At 32.7% G+C, this 18172-nt stretch overlaps 1 protein-coding gene and 1 pseudogene across 1 annotated transcript in view; both read left to right on the top strand.

Annotated features, from left to right (window-relative positions):
* LOC145284538 (thrombospondin type-1 domain-containing protein 7A-like) overlaps positions 1 to 18172 on the top strand; it is a 1985627-nt gene that overhangs the window by 484557 nt on the left and 1482898 nt on the right. The window lies entirely within an intron of this gene.
* On the top strand, positions 8884 to 9021 carry LOC145285303 (U2 spliceosomal RNA; annotated as a pseudogene).

Genomic DNA, 18172 nt, shown 5'->3' with positions numbered 1-18172 from the left:
ATCAAGTCATTTTCCCGGATCCGATTGCCAGTTCACCCCCCCCCGATCCCAATTTCGGGTTAATTTATTTAAATATTATATATATATATATATATATATATATATATATATATATATATATATATATATAGTCTTTAAAGCTTCTGTAAGCCTATGAAAAACATATCCTTCGTTGGAAAACTTTTTTTCCAAAAAATCAATTAATTTTCTTCCTCGTTGAATCGTTTTATTTACATGAACAAACAATAGTACTAATGTTCTTAAAATGGATCATCAGTTGTTTACCATGAAACCCTATTTCGATGATTTAAAAACAAAACGGTATATTTAATCCTGACTTCCTAGCAATGTTGATCAAACCCCACCTCCTTTAAAACACATGGACAAAAAATATTTTTGATACTGGATATAGTTTTTTTTTTCCTCTAGATAAATTAGGCTAACACATTCATGTCATTAAAAAAAGTATTTTTTACTTGTCTCCAAAAATTAATGTACATGTTATTAACAAACTACTGTTTTTATATAGTGTTAGGTTGAATCTATTATACTATATATATATATATATATATATATATATATATATATATATATATATATTCGAGTTGTGTGTGTACATACAAATAAAAATTTGGAATTAAAATTGCCAATGCAAACAATTTATAAAGAGATGCATGAGGTTTATAAAAGTAATCTTGTTATCGTTCAGTACATCTGGGAACGATAACTGCTACTAGGAAGTGTTTCACACCATGCGGCATAATGTTTGTAAAAAATGTGCATAGATTGAATATTATTTGTACTTCAGATAGAAAAGGGCATTCTTATGTTGCCAAGTAACACTTATGGGAAGATAACTTGAATTTGATTCAAAGGAGATAATTTAATAATAGTGAATTTGGTTCAAGGGAGATAATTTCCACATTTAGAGCTTACAAATGGATTAAGGAAAATACATATTATATACTTATTTCTACTTATATATAAAAGGCACTTTGTGTGTATATGAGTTCCCTATGGACTCTGAAACGGCTGGACTGATGTTTCTTTTAAATTTCACACAAATATACTTTTGTGTCTGGAAGTGTTCTTAGATATGTTTTGTATTAAAATGTTAATCCGATTAAGGAAGGAACAGTCCGATTTCAAACAAAATGAAAATATTATGAAGTCTAATATCACAAGTGCATTTGAGAAATTTTATCACAGCACAAGCAGAAGGATTGAGCATATAGAATTAACAGTAGGCTCTTTGAAAAGACGGGCGAATGTTTCTGTTTAGAGCACAATTGAACTGCAAGACATGACTTTTGAATTTAAAACTTTAATTCAAGCCATTATATAAAAATGTTTGCGAAATTAAAATTTTATTATCACGTAAAGCTGTGTAAAAAGTACATTTATATGAACCTCATCTTCAGTACAATATTTATCATTGATTATGGTTCAATAATTTCCAATAGAAAGTACATAAAATCACCATTGCAAACTAATAACCGGTATAAATTCGCGTTCGACTGACTGATAATATATTAGTGATGTTTCACTCAAAGAGGTTAAAGTTACGTGTAGCATTTATCTGTATACCTCTATAGCATCGAGTTTTTTTCTTAAAAATGTATGCAATGATAGCCTTGCCATACAACTAAAACGTAGCTTCTCAACAGTGCAATGTGGACTACAATATATTATAGACTAAGCCACTATGGGAAGGCATGTAAAGTTTCCTCTAGGTGCACCGCAGTGGGTCCCTAACTAGAGAACGCAATCAATCAATTTGATTGAAAAATGTGTAATTTCACCGATTTTGATGACAATCAAAGTATCGTGTGAAACATTGGTTGATCCGCATTCAATCCCGGGCAACGTTGAGTCTCCATGCTAGTGAATATATAGCAAAAATATGATGTAATAATTGAATTGAAATGTTCTTGTGGAATAAAACTAAATTAAGAAGAATCTGATAACGTGTCTTCATGTCGAATAGCGAGTTCTTTTGTTTAGAAAACTTATTGCATTTTCATTTTCGAAATAAATGTGAACTCATTCTTCTAAACAAAATCCATATTTTATTCCTTTTTATATGGCTATTGTTTTCCTTTTCATCTGACGATATATTCTATGAATAATAAACATTGTCAGAAAAAAAAACCCTATTAGAGATCTTGATGCATGTAAGACATAAATATAACAAATAACATATATGATAACATTTATTCCTTATATACAGAGGGAGGCAACAGAGGAAACATCCTATATTCTAATATAAATATTATACACACACACCCGCACACGTGTGTATACATCTTTCTATACGTATTCATGGGACTTCCGTTCTCATCTAAAGTGTGATTGTCACAACGTTTCGGTCGATGTAACCTCCGACCTTCTTCATGTGTAACATTTTCGAATTACTTAGGATCTCTATCTAGTCTTGGCTGACAGAACAAGAGCATGCTACCCATGTGAAGTAAATAAAGGGTTCCGCTCGAAATTCCGTCCAAATTCCCGAGTTCGACAAGATACACCTGAAGAAGTTCGGAGGTTACATCGACCTAAACGTTGTGAACAATCACACTCAAATTGAGAACAGTAGTCTGATGAACAATAATACAAATGACCAATCCTCATTTAAAAAATTCAGAAACATCTTTATATATATATATATATATATATATATATATATCCTTCTCACATGCACACATATAGTTTTTTACCACGAACAGAACAGTTTTTACCACTTTCATTCCTTTCTTTATCTTTACAAAGATGCTAATCAAGAAATAATCATACTAATGATTATTTCTTGATTCCTTACTCCAATTCTCTTGATGGAAATCGTTCGAGACAAGATATAAAGTCACTTGATGTAAGGAGCTAACAAAAGGCGTAAGACAGAAAACGCCTATTTACCTGAGTCTTCGAAATACAAAGGCTGTAGATGGAAGGAAACAGTGAGCAGGAAGGGATTTCCACAACTTTGCAGTCCTTGAAAAAAGCTACTGAAATAGGATGCTGTATAACAATGAGGCATTAAAACAGCAAGTTGATGGAGAACTATAGACCAACAAGTCAAAGGAACGGGAACAAAGGAAGAAGATAATTCTGCAGTACATATGCTATTTTAGTATTTGTAGAAAAGACTGAGACTAGCAATATTTGTAAGAGAGAGGTTGCAATGAGGAAGAAAGTTTAGGGCGAATAAAATTACTGATGTTTCTGCAATTTATCAAGTGCAATTCAAATGAGACACAGGTTCACCAGCAAGAATATAACCACAGTATTCCATAGAAATATAACCACGGTATTCTATACAAATATAACCACAGTACCCCATAGAAATATAACCACAGTACCCCCATACAAATATAACCACAGTACTCCATAGAAATATAACCACAGTACTCCATGCAAATATAACCACAGTACTCCATAGAAATATAACCACAGTACTCCATAGAAATATAACCACAGTACTCCATAGAAATATAACCACAGTACTCCATAGAAATATAACCACAGTACTCCATAGAAATATAACCACAGTACTCCATACAAATATAACCACAGTACACCATAGAAATATAACCACAGTACTCCATAGAAATATAACCACAGTACTCCATAGAAATATAACCACAGTACTCCATAGAAATATAACCACAGTACTCCATAGAAATATAACCACAGTACTCCATAGAAATATAACCACAGTACTCCATACAAATATAACCACAGTACCCCATACAAATATAACCACAGTACTCCATAGAAATATAACCACAGTACTCCATGCAAATATAACCACAGTACTCCATGCAAATATAACCACAGTACTCCATGCAAATATAACCACAATATTCCATAAAAATATAACCACAGTATTCCGTTCAAATGTAATCACAGTATTCCGTTCAAATGTAACCACAGTATTCCATGCAAATGTAACCACAGTATTCCATGCAAATGTAACCACAGTATTCCATTCAAATGTAACCACGGTACTCCATAAAAATATAACCACGGTACTCCATAAAAATATAACCACCGTATTCCATAAAAGTATAACCACCGTATTCCATAAAAGTATAACCACCGTATTCCATAAAAATATAACCACAGTATTCCATACATAGGGCTATTCCATTTTATGGTGGTGGGGGGGGTCATATAGCATTGTCACCAGATAGAGAAAAATGTTGGAGCAAGAACAAACCATTGTTTTAAGCCCCTTGTGATGGGAAATGGATCTGATACTCCAGTGTGGTGTTGTACTCGGCCTATCATTTCAACGTGAAGGCATCGATTCAGAGGACACAGTTAAGTTGAGCTTATCTTCTCCACTCGATACATTAATCGTACTTGAAGAATTTAATACTCGAGTGGGGAAGGACTCAACAACATGGAACCTTTTGTTTATTTATTTATTTATATACATATATACAGTATTTTGAAGACAAAGGAAACAGCATGCCAAAAGATAGACTCAAATTGAAACAGATTTTATAATGAAGATAAAAAAGGAATATCTGTCTTACGCACCAATAAAATGCTAGTTTTATTTTGATGTTTTTAACTGCTCCCCCACCACTATTTTTGCTAATGAGTAGACTTTGTCATTAAAGGACAAAACTTTTGTCAAATTATTGTCAATATTTTTTGTCAATTTACAAACGATCGTACAATCTAGTGGATTTTATTTTTGTTTTCCTTTTGAAACTGATTTTTAATTCAAAATTATGAATCGTTTGACTCAATATAAATATAGCTCTGGGATATCTATACCTATTGAGCTTATTATACATCTACATTACAACGAGCACTGTTTTCTTTAAATAGTATTAATACATTTACTAGTACATTAAAATAAACTGTGCTCTTTAGACTCTAGGTCTAATTTCTTCAAAATATATATATATATTATTCTGTTAATCCAAAATTTATATTTCTCAAACTGAATCCAGTTTTTTTATGTGCAACAAAAATAGCTCAGTTTCAAAATAAAACAGTTCTTACTATATATATTATCATATTTAATCCATTTAAAATTACCTCAAGATCATTTTATTTTGAACACAGTATTTATTTGAAATATCAAAATGTAGCTATTGCTAGAATATTTTAATATTTAATACAAATAGATAGGTCTAATAAATATATTTTTAATTACTATAAATACTAATACATTTTATATAAATTTAATTTACTAAGTTTAAAACAAGTCACTTGTTCCAGTAACTGATACATTCGTTATAATCTGGTAAATTGATACTTACCACCCTTTTGATTGTAACTTAGTTTTCTAGCATATGGAAGCAATTTTAAGGCAGTTATCTCCCTTGTCTACTGACATGATAAAATGAGATGAGATATCCATTGCACATATAGCCTATTTTGCTTTTTAATCTTTATTACAGCCATGTTTCTCGAATCTTCTGACTGCAGTTTTTGGAATATTTCTTAATTGGTCCCCCGACAAAGGAGAGATTGGGCCTAGTAATTCACTCCTGGTCCTCTGTTCTTACTTTTCTCAATAACCACGCCTTGGATTTTTTTTAAATTTTTCAAAAACATTAGTGATGATAAAAGTAAATTTTTGCAAGAACAGATTTTCCAGGATAACTCCGGTTGTCCCTCACCTAGAAGGAATTACAGAGATAAAATTGACCTCAAATCGTTCACTCGTGGAGGAGGACCCTGCATGATCGACTTGTTTATATATCATCTATATATTAATACGATAACGTGTGTTCTTTTGTCTCGCGCTTACATCCGGGTCGTTTAATTATGTTCTTCTATTTCTTGTCATAAATAATTTTACCAACAATTCTTCATAAGTTTTGGTTTCGATTTTGACTATAGTTGATGGCACTTAAGTCATCTATTTTTTTTATAAATATTTTTATCAAGAATTCTTCATAGGTTTTGGTTTCAGTTTCGATTGTGGCTGAAGAAACTCAAGTTATATATATATTTATTGATTTCATAAGTTTTTATTTCGGTTTCGATTCAAGCTAATGCACCCAAGTCATATGGATATATCTTTTTTATTTTTGAAATCGCAACTTTATAACATATTAAAATCGATAGAACATTAACTCTATAATAATATATACTAAATCTGCAAGAATTAAAATTTATTTAAGCGTACTGTACGACCAGGCTTTACCGGGCATTCCTGCTAGCTTAGATAAATACTTTTGTAGTTTTAACAAAAAAGCTACAACAATATTAGAATGTCAATATCAATATATTACATACGAATGAGTTTTCTGTGGAATTTCCACAGGTCCTGCTAATATCTATTATGATAATAATAAAAAAAGAGCTATATAAATTTCCACAAAGGGCTTTCACCATCTTTTTACCCCATATCACCTAACCTTGCTCAGCACTTGCATTCTAAATTTCATAATGATCGATTAGTTTAGGGATGAGTTCTGTTATATTAATATATAAATACGTGCGCATGCTTAATATTTTATATATATATAGTGATAACTCAAACGGATTCATATGTTGCAAGAAATCTCTCTCTTGTTGGACTAAATATAAAGGTAGTGTTTCAATTGTAAAAAGGTTACCGATTATGACAAAAGGCACTTGAATTATTATTATCATTTCTCTTCTTTTTCTCGTAATTATCATCATTATTACCTAACTATTTCTCATACTGGTTATCATCAATGATTAGCCATAATATCTGGTAGTGTTTCCTGGAGTCTAAATGGCAGCAAGTTTCCTCAGATGTCCAGAAATCTCCACCTCTTTTAATTTCTATTGCAAATGATCTTGCATTATCGAAACAGCCGTGTTCCTATTTACAATGCCTCTCCACGGGACAGAGTTAGACACCAGGGTCGTTTTTTAACGTGGAGAAAAGGAACAAAAATAAAAATTGTCTCAGTCGGGAAGGATTTCTCCTCCACTGACAGAGAACAAGAAATTGAAGTGCAGCATCTGAAGGACAGATACTACACTGTGATCTTGTCCCAAAGGCCAAGAAACAGCCGTGTTAATACTACGTTTCTGAATTTAACACGATATGGGAACCGTTAATTTCAAATGATAGATAATCTATACAGTGCACATTAAATAAATATATACATACAGATATATATATATATAATTATTTTTACTATAATAATTAAGTACCTACAGACACTAGTGTTTCATCCTTTCGGGAATCTTCAATGCAGGCTGTCAGGATTAGCACCAGTCAACAGATTCAAACTCGGCAACACGAGCCATCTCTAGCAAAGACCGATCTATATATAGAGAGAGACAGTAATAATTAGTAATAAAATAGTGCTATTTACAACTAGAAATAAAGTAGGTATATGGCTCTCAATATTTGTACTAGAACTGTCCGCAAGGTCCCATGGCGCAGTGGTTAGAGTACTTAGAAAAATCAATTATGAAAGTGATATTCTCCTGAAAGTTGAAGGTTCGAGTCTGTATTTGTGAATTACTTGAGACTTCTATTCAGTCCGTTTACAAATTACTTGGGACCTCTATTCAGTCATACTACCCCTGTGTAGTAAATAAAGTGTTCCGTTTGAAATTCTGTCCAAATTCCTGAGTTCGACAAGATACACTTGAAGAAGGTCATAAGTTACATGGACCGAAACATTCAAGTTGAGAACAGTAGTCCAATGAATCCAAAAAATAATATGAATATCTGTGTTGATTTCTTGCTAGCAACAACCATTGGTCTTCTCTGTGATTTGGGTAGCAATTTGGGTACTCAAGATCTCTGCATCACTGAACATTTCCAGTGGAAATCTGGTTTATTCTTTCTATCCTTGACACTTTATTATTATTTCCTCTTTTTTTTTATTTCTTTTATTCTTCTTTTTCAATCTCTTATCAGTCAATTTTGCCTTTTTCGTTTGTCTGCTTTCTCTTACACCTGATTTCCTCTTTTCCCATCATTTTTCGTTTCATCATCTTCATCATCCTTTTACGTTTTCCTTGCTATTTTTTTTATTTCAATCTCTCCCCAATTTGTTCTAATTCTTTAAATTTGCCTTTTTTCTTTCGTTCTTTCCTTCCTTCTCCAGCATTTCTAAATTTTCTTCATCTTCTACCTTTCCTTCGACTTTGACCCTTTTTAGTCGCATGCAAGCGACTCTATAAGTCTATCGGTCTGTCCGGAACACTTTTGTGCTTGGCCTTTTCGGTTAAGATCAAAGGCCTGTTGTTAATAAATGCTGTTCTTAGCTTTTTAAGCTTTTCTTGGCCTTTTGGCCAATATCAAAGTGTAGTATCTGTTCCGGCAAATACTGCAAGCAAAGACCATATGTGGGGGCGACCCCACATATAAGACCTTGGTCAATGTAGGGGCAACCCTTCATGCCAACTGTCACTATCCAGCTCCAATACTCCCCAGGGAGTTGGTCCCCATTTCCCCTTCGCTCCTCACATTAAAAATCGGCCTTGTGCCTAATTTGCTCGGTGGGGAGCAAATAAATACCGACCCCACATATAAGACTTTGGTCAATGTAGGGGCAACCCTTCATACCAATTGTCACTATCCAGCTCTCCTACTCCCCGGGGAGTTGGTCCCCATTTCCCCTACACTCCTCACATTAAAAATCGGCCTTGTGCCTAATTTGCTCGGTGGGGAGCAAATAAATACCCTATTCTTGGCCTTTGGCCAAGATCAAAGTGTAGTATCTGTCCGGCAGATACTGCAAGCAAAGACCATATGTGGGGGAAACCCCACATATAAGACCTTGGTCAATATAGGGGCAACCCTTCATACCAATTGTCACTATCCAGCTCCCCTACTCCCCGGGGAGTTGATCCCCATTTCTCCTTCACTCCTCACATTAAAAATCTGCATTGTGACTAATTTTCTCGGTGGGGGAGTAAATAAATACCTTTTTCTTGGCCTTTTGGCCAAGATCAAAGTGTAGTAGCTGTTCTTACTACATGCTGTACTTATGTTTGTAACTTTGTGATATAAAGTGGGGGATCACTTTTCTGTATTAATTTAATGTAAAATGATCACCCACTTTACAACCAGTCAGTCTCAAAGCCATTCAAGTCATTCTCCAGATCATTCAAGTTGTTTTTGAAGGATTCCAGTTATTTCTTAAGCATTCAAGTCATTCATTTTTAATTTATTTGTCATTCCAGCCTATTTTTCGGTCATTTTAGTTTATCTTTAAGAATTTCATGTCAATCCTACATTCACGCATTCATTTATTACAGGAGAGCACGCGACTAATGGCTATCGGCCTTGTTTCTCCTAAGCTCATTCTTTTTCCATCAATTATTCTTATTTCATCTATATTCTTCTTCATACATCTTTCATTTTCTGCAATCTTCTTCATCTTTTTCCATCTTCGTCGTCATCTTCCCGCTTTCTTCCTCTTATTCTATCTTTGTCTTCTATTTCATCTTTCTTCTTCCATCTTTGTCGTCTTCTTTCTTCATTTTCTTTTTCTATCTTCTTTGTTTCTTCAATCTTTATAGCTTTCTTACTCTTTTCTTCTGCCATCTTGTTTCCCCTCTTTATCTTCTTCCTTCTTCCCTAATTTGTTTTCGTCCCTTTTCCTTCTTTCTCATACCTTCTTCTCTTCCTTTATTCTTTCTGTCTCCCTGTTCTCATCTCTTCTTATTTCCCTTTAATAGTAAATGATTGCATCTTCCTTAAAACTCTGGCCAATTGACAGTAAAAACGCACACACACACAATTGAATACACAAACAAAAAATTTAAAGAAAAAATAAAACAAAATTGCTCAAGGTTTTGTTCAACTCTATAATTTAATTTAATGTATTTTTTTCTGAATTACATTATTTAGGGATTGCGTGGAAGCAGTTTGTTGAAGTTGAGTCAAGAAAGCTTGGTTCAACTTCATTAATTTGAACTTGTTTATTTATTTTCTATTTGATTGATTTTGCTAACTCTCTTTAAAATGGATCAAAGATTCATGGCAAAAAAAGAAAACAAAAATAAAAATAATTAAATAAATAAAATCTTTATTAAATCTTTTTTAAATATGTTTTTTCTCCCCATCTTTTTTTTCATTTGTTTTTTTTTTCCAGAAAAATAAGATTAAAGTTAACAAAAATCTCAGGTTTCAATGAAACCTATTTCTTTGATATCATGATATGTTAAGCTCAATTCTTGACTCAATTTCTGGTTCAAGCCTTCAACTCTTTCTTCTCCTTAAACTGATTCCTTTTACTTTCGCCCACAAAATATCATTATTTCAAATAAAAGAAAACATTGAAATAATAGTTCCTAATCAAATTTACTAAACAGACTTCACGATTCTCTTGTTCTTAACTGATTTACCCCCCCCCCCCTTCTTTCAATACACGGCTGCACAAACCATAAGGCATTTAGCAAATACTAGCAAATCTATACAGCATTGCCAAGACGTTAAAGCTTAAAGTGACGGAAAAAATACTTGGATCATTCGCTCGCTGCTGATGCAATCTTTTACCTATATAAAAGTCAGATGCATCTAAGATGGAGTACTGCTGCCATATCTGGAGAGGCGTTGCTGTGAGCACTCTCTATTGTTTGGATAAAGTTGAAAATTGACTTCGTAATCTAGTGGGGATGATCTTTTCATTATCTTACAACCCTTTTTTGTCACAGACGAGATGTTGTTAGTCTTTTTCTACTTTGTCTGGTCCAAGTTTTCTTAAAGGATTAGGTTTTTCATCAGTTTTCTTATGTTACCTATATATCTGTAAAAGTGAGAATCTATCTGTGTGAGGACATTTCTCAACCTATATACTCAACGGATTTTTTATCTATAGACTTGAAATTTGGTACACAGACTATTCAGACGTGTGGAAAACTTTTTTAATCAGTTTTGCTCCGGAAAAAAGGGCTGGTAAAGAGTTAAAATTGAAAAATTGGTATGTCGGAGTTATCGGATATTTAACTGTTTGAAAACTGTTTCACGAATGCACATGCGCTGCTGTGAAACCTAAGTTTCTTTATGTTAAGAATAAGTAGGTTTGAAAACAGAATGTAAAGTCATGTCAAGCTGGTCTAATAGTTATCGTACTTGACTCGCTGTCTTTAGGTTTTGGTTTCGATCTCAGCTCGTGTATTTTCTTTTTATTCACAAGAAGTGAACTGTTTAAAAAAAAAACAACAAAATACTCGCATACAGATGTTTCCGTTTCTGTATGAATTAAGATATATAATGTCTATGCGTATTTTACGCGCTGGCAACGCCAGGCGGTCTACTAGTTATCTACTAGTTTGGGTAAAGAGTAAACAAGAAATAAGTCATCATTTTTTCATATTTAAAGTTTAGTCAATGCTAATTCTGGATTTTATTTATCAGCATTGTTTGACGAGTTTATAGTGAAGCAAGGGTTGATTAATCTCTAACCGTACCTCTTTTGAACTAGTATTAGTTGATATGATCATAGTGAAGCAAGGGTTGTTTTATTCCTAAACTCTCCTCTACTTCTGAACTGACTCTGCTTGATGGGGCTGTAATAAAGCAAGGTGTGCTTAATCCCCTCCCCTTTTTTTTATATTAATTTTTCATTCTAGCGTCAGGCAGGATTTCTATGGACAGAATTTGTCAGCAAAGTACTTGTTCCAAATCTTTTCATGAGTAATCAAGCTTAGTTCATTTTACTTGTAGGATGAAGAAGAGTTGTGGATTGTAGGGGGAAAATATTGTTGCGTAGATATCCACCGTTTAAGCATTGTTGAGTAGTAAGTCAAAAGGAGTTACCATAGTTTCATTATAAGGACGATCTTCTTCATTTAATTACAAAAATAGCGACTTTCCTCAGATCCAATATTTACAAATCTTTAAAGGTGAATAACATCTATAAAATATTTATTTTTAACACAAATAGCTCACAAATGGTTATAGTAAAATAAACTGTTTTTGATTAATTTCCCAAATGTATTTCTTTTTTTTTTAAACCTTATTTCGATAATAGCTATGGTTTCCGTAGAAATAAATTCTGTTGCACACAGAAGGGAGGGCAGAGGTGGAAAAACAATGGTACCATGGTAATGCTTACCAGCTATATCATGGTTATTTTCACCTCCAAAATAAACAAGTTGTTGTCAAATTCTGTCCACTAAGCATCCCAGTGCTGTCTCAACTGGCACTGATTAACTCTTATCCTCGAGTGGCTTTTTGGCCTTGATCAGTGGTGACTGCCTAGTATATATATATATATATACGATCCTCCTCCTCCTCCTCATCATCATCACTTTAACAACCATTTTACATGTTGGCATGTGTTCAACGGCTTTAAGAAATTCTCTTAACTATACCTGTTGCTTTAACTGATCTACATCTACTGTCCCAAGCACCCTCATCCATCCTTTCAACATGGACATACCATCGCAGTCTCCTCTTCTGCACACACCTCCCTATACTGTCCTTGGCTCCCAAAATCGACAGAGATTAAATCATTCCTGTAATGATCCGGTCTGTTGATTTTGCAGTGGGAGTCTTGTTCTGTGCAGTTCTGAGATAACAACCATTCCAGGTTTTGGCTTCTCTCTTTGATAAGGGCTTAGTTTATTACTAATCATCTGAGACGCCATTACGGGGGAGTACCGAAGAGATTACCCAGGCACTTTTTGCAGGTCAGATTGACCCTCCTCAGGGGTGCTTACTTTTCAATCCCACTTTCCAACCCTGAAGTTGTTGCAGTGGGAGAGAAGTAAAAACCCTAACCCTATACTGTGCAGATTTAATCTATCCCTGAACTCACATTACACATCCATCATGTGATTCTTCTCATATCATTTTTTTCCAAGCAACACATGTCCTCAAGTTCCACTTCTACACATCAGTAATGATGATGGATATTTTCTGAGAGACTGTCTCTTTAAAAGAATTAAGTTATCCAACAGAGCACCAAGATACTAACATTACCTTTAGTTGAAAATCGATGAACGAACATGATTTATTTTCTTTTCTATTTCAGCTTCCAGTTTTCTCTTAATTCCATCTGCTGCGTCTTCTAAACTGTTTCAGTCAGCCATGGTAGATATCAAAGTAGTCTGATCGACCGATTCTACTGTTAATGGAATATATCTATAGATATAAGTTAAGCACAAGCATATGTGAAGAAGAGAGCCAATAGAACTATGAACAATATTGGGTACGCATCTATGCTGGTTGTTCGTTTTGTAGCTCTGATGCCGATCACAAATTTGACCAAAATAAAAATATACTAAAATGAAAAGTATTCACGATGCTCGAAGACGTGTGCATACTCACCTGTCCGATTAAATCACCTGGAAGAACATAGGTTGTATTGTCCAAAGGTCGTATTTTGAAATTTAACTACAAATTGCTTATGACTCCAGAAGATCAATAAATCAGTGTATATTTTTAAAATATAATCATCAATGGACACGTGTTTTGTCAGCATACGACTCATCAGTGTTGCTGAACCTAGCCAGATTTGAAAACAGGACTGTAGAGTTGAGGCTTGAAGTTTTACTTCTACACCAATTCTGGCTAATATTAATTTTATTGCGTTTTTTTTTTTTTTTTTGCAGATATTTATTTGGTTATTTTGCCTGCGGTATTTTGAACCGAAAGCACTAATTGTTAATGATGCCTCCCCAAAATTGCAAGCAATATATATACATTTGATTATAAAGATATATACGTATAATATATATGAATTATTTTTACAATTGGCCCAATTAAGCTCGATGAAAATGCCTTTACAATTGCAGAGCACACTCGCTTGGCTGAAAACATATCAATAATTTCCCCGACTCTTTATCCGTGCCTAAACCTAAATATAGATTCCAAGATCAAAGCTTCTTCCTTAGAACTGCACACCCGTGGAAGTCTCTTCCATTTACCTGCTTTCCAGCTGACTACAATATGGTCATCTTCAAGTTCAATGTAAACAAGTTCTTGATGAGCCGTTCCCCTTAAGTAATCCAATTTTACCAAATTTACACTTCTAACGATTACTATATTGGCCTTTTCACCACTGTACACTCTTTAACCCTTATCCTCGAATGGTCTCTGGGCTTTGGTAAGTGGGGACTAGCGTTCGTGCTTGTCTGTACAGCCTACAACAGTGGACCGATCATGATTAAACCTGGCATAATGATGGTCCCGACCTAAGAATAGTGCACACCATTTTCCAAGGAAAAAGTCAAGGTCATAGCTTATGTATTATGTTGGTGCAAAAATGTCGATTTTTGACGTTCAACTATATATAAAAATTATTTGCACCTACCAAATATATATAATCGCTTACAGCCCATACCACTAGACCGATTATGACCAAACCTTACATGAGGATGGTCTCCGACCTAAGGGTGGGGCACACTGTTTTTTAAGGTTAATGTCAAATGTTAAGGTCGCGACTTTGCTAGTATATATATATATATATATATATATATATATATATATACAAAGGGAGTTAAATTATGCAAACTATAACTGACGTAATTTATTATACATCAACAAGAAATATAAGATAAAGGTCATTATTTCCTTATTCTTTGGTTTTTTAAAAGGGCGAGCAAAATAATGTATTGACGAAAAAAAGCCTAACTTTTTACCCTGTATAAATCAAAGAAATAAATAATTTTTATATATGCATGGAATTGCGTAAATCATAATTTGCATAATTTTAGCTCCTGTATTGATGCTCTATCTAAAATGTTGAATAATTTTATCAGGATTGTGTTAATTGATAAATATTACTATTTAGGTTTACATTTTAAAATTACATTTTTCTTAAACTGATATATGCCTATATTTTACAGAAGATCAGTCTTTTTCAGTAGGCTATGTGTCTAGTTATAAATCTATAGTTCATATGAAGTGTCTATCAATGCCAGCTATTTGTGAAAAGTTATCTTATGTAAAGGATAGGAGTGTACAGAAATATATGTGAAATAAGGAAAGAAAATATTTTTTCTTCTTTGCCTGCACTTGAAGCGTTGTGTGTAAGTTGAAAATTGAAAATAATTACGTATATAAATGGATACGTTCTGAAAGCTAAAACAGCAACACTCTTTTTATATAAAAAATTTTCAATTAGCATACAACGTTTCAAGTGCAGGTAAATAAGGAAAAAGTATTTTCTTTCCTTATTTCGATTTTGCGCGGCTAGCGCGACACCCCTGCTGATGACTGCTTTTTATTTTTTTTATTTTTGAGCCATTACCAAGACCCACGGACTACTAACAACACTCTCGCACGCAGAAGTCCATCACGCGGTCAAGAAAAAGAAAAAAAAAAACAGGCTCTTCACTGATAAGGATTTGTAGCATCGAAATATATCTGATATAAGCAAATGAATTTTTTTATTTAAATTTAAAAAAATGTGCTGTCTTTAGCTTTCAAAATGTATCCATTTATATGCGTGATTATTTTCCAAATTATATATATATATATGTATATATATATATATATATATTAGCGGTCGCAAAATACGTTTAAATATTCTTTTAAAAATTATCATTTCTCATATATTGTAATAGTCAGTTCTCTATGCATTATTTCTTGACATTGTACTCAATATATCGCTTAATTAGAAAAGTAAAGAAACAAAATTATGCCTTGGGTCCCATCAGCCAGAATCGAAACCTAAAGCAATATATTAAAGCAAAAAATGGAGACAGACAGACGTAATGAGTTTTATAAATAATTACAATGAATTAATATGCCGTATTGCTACTTTCACTGTATTTATGTCTTTCAAATCGCCCAATAACCTTTCTTATAGCACATTATATATATATATATATATATATATATAAATTTCTGGAACGATATATCACATCCAGCAATGTTCAAAGAGACAAAGATAAGATTTTCAAATAATAATTCAATCGCAGCATGCACTTTCTGCCCTCTTCCCAGAAAAATGTAAAAATAATGTGTGTGTGTGTATATATACATATATATATATATATATATATATATATGCTATATATATTATTTTTAAAATGTAATTATCCACTGACACGTGTTTCGTCGTCTACAACTCATCAGAGTGGCTCTGATGAGTCGTAGACGACGAAACACGTGTCAGTGAATAATTACATTTTAAAAATAATATATACACCGCCCCCCATGTGGGGGTACCAAATTGGTTCAAAAGGGAAAATTATTCCCAACTCGCATTTAGGTAAAAATACACTTTTGTAAATAATTGAATTCATTCAAAACATATCGCTAAAACCAAAACAAAACAACATATATATATATATATATATATATATATATATATATATATATATATATATATATAAAATAAAAATAAAATCCGATCCCGCATTTTGCTAATTCCAACCCTCTGATGAGAAGGAAAGTATTTCTTCGAAACTCCGCGGATTAAGGACGATCCACTTATCAAGTGCTTCTGTTATATAGAGAGTTTCTTATTAGTATTATTGTTCTTTGTTAAAAGTGATTCTTAGAGAGTCTTAGAGAGAGATGTTTTATTAGAGAGTGTTCGTGTTATAAAGATTCATATTTATATATGTTAAAATGTTCATACTTAGATGTGTAGAGAAGCTCTTTGAGTGAGGAGATAGTGTTGAGACATTGTGTAGACAGTCTTAGTGTTCATATTGTGTATGTAAGATGTGCATGTAAAGACATTTTAAACCACATGATATACAAGACATATAATAACAATTTTCACTTTACCTTTTGGTAGAATTACAACACAAAGACGACGTTTATAAAAACACATGATGGGTTTATTTTTTCTCACGACTGGCATGTCTTCTTTCACGTGTTCTGGACATGCGTGTCCAAAACTTTTTCCTTTGTTTACAAAAGGAATTTTAACCTACATTCCCAGTAACCTATTTTTCCAATATGTTAAAAACATGTTTATTAAATTATCTTGTATAGTTGCATTCCTCAATTGAATATTTCATAACAGAATTGACAACGCACATTCTTTTCTTGAAACTATTTATCTCTAAGCTAAACAATGGTTTGTTTTACATTCCATTTTCTAATTCTCTCTCGCAATCTATTTCTAAACCTAATTTACGAGGTTCGAATTTCGTCTATTCTATTTCATTTTCATTTTAACTAAATCTCTCTATTTTTATACTTACATGAAAAGGGGACAGCCCTTATCATGTAACACTTCCTTTTCAGATTAAATATGTTTTTAACTCTTTTTCAAAGTGTTTTTTAACATGTTTTAACTTTTTGCTCGTATATATATATATATATATATATATATATATATATAAACCTATATATATATATTCATAAACTGATTGAAACAAAAAGTTATCAAAAAACGATACTATCTCTAGCTTATAAATAAAATTGTTAGATAAATACAAACACCTACTTGTCATTCATGAATTTATATGATTCCGTTTCTGGGAAGAGGGCAGAAAGTGCATGCTGGGATTGAATTATTATTTGAAAATCTTATCTTTGTCTCTTTGAACATTGCTCGATGTGATATATCGCTCCAGACGCCTTTGATATGTAAAAAGTTGAAGAAAATGAATCGGAAAATTATTAGAGATAAAATGGTTTGTTTATTTTAGCTAATATGTAGTAGTCTCTTTTATCCTTAATACTAGAGAAATACCCTTCCCAGGACAGGCTAAATGAATTGCTTAGGCACAAGTTTTGCACCACTTTTATTATCTCTATACACAGATTCAAATTGACTTAGTAATGCTACTAAACCTTATGTCTGGAATCCTTATTCCGATTTTGATAAACGTCAATTATATGATTTTGACTTTAGAAAATTAGAATAAAAATGTAGGCGCAGGCTTAATAAATCGTATAAAGAAATTAAAATTCAAGAACCCCTGATTAATTGGTCTCTGTTTATTATTTATCAAATTCAACATAAATTGATATTCACTAAATGCAAGTTTTTTAAGCATTTGAAAGGGGTTTAAGGGGCATAGTATGAATACAGAATCTTATTTAAAAATTAAAATATTATAGATTTGCATGGAGTTTGATCAGTAGTCATTAGACACCAATTAAGCAAAATTCCTTAAATTTTTTTTCTTTTTTAGGTCACTTCAGCGTTAGACATTCTCTAGAATCAGAACTATCGACCGGATTTTAACGAAAATTGTAATAAAGACATAAATTTAAGTAACCTTATATCTTGTTGATAATTTTTGTAAAAAAAAACTGTTCTGCCTGGGGAATTAATTTTACCTGGTCTGG

This window comes from Euprymna scolopes, chromosome 9, assembly GCF_053919585.1.
Source record: "Euprymna scolopes isolate OS-2025 chromosome 9, ASM5391958v1, whole genome shotgun sequence".
Taxonomy (NCBI): Eukaryota; Metazoa; Mollusca; class Cephalopoda; order Sepiida; family Sepiolidae; genus Euprymna; species Euprymna scolopes.
Note: the sequence above shows the minus strand (reverse complement) of the source record. Positions and strands in the feature narration are given on the sequence as shown.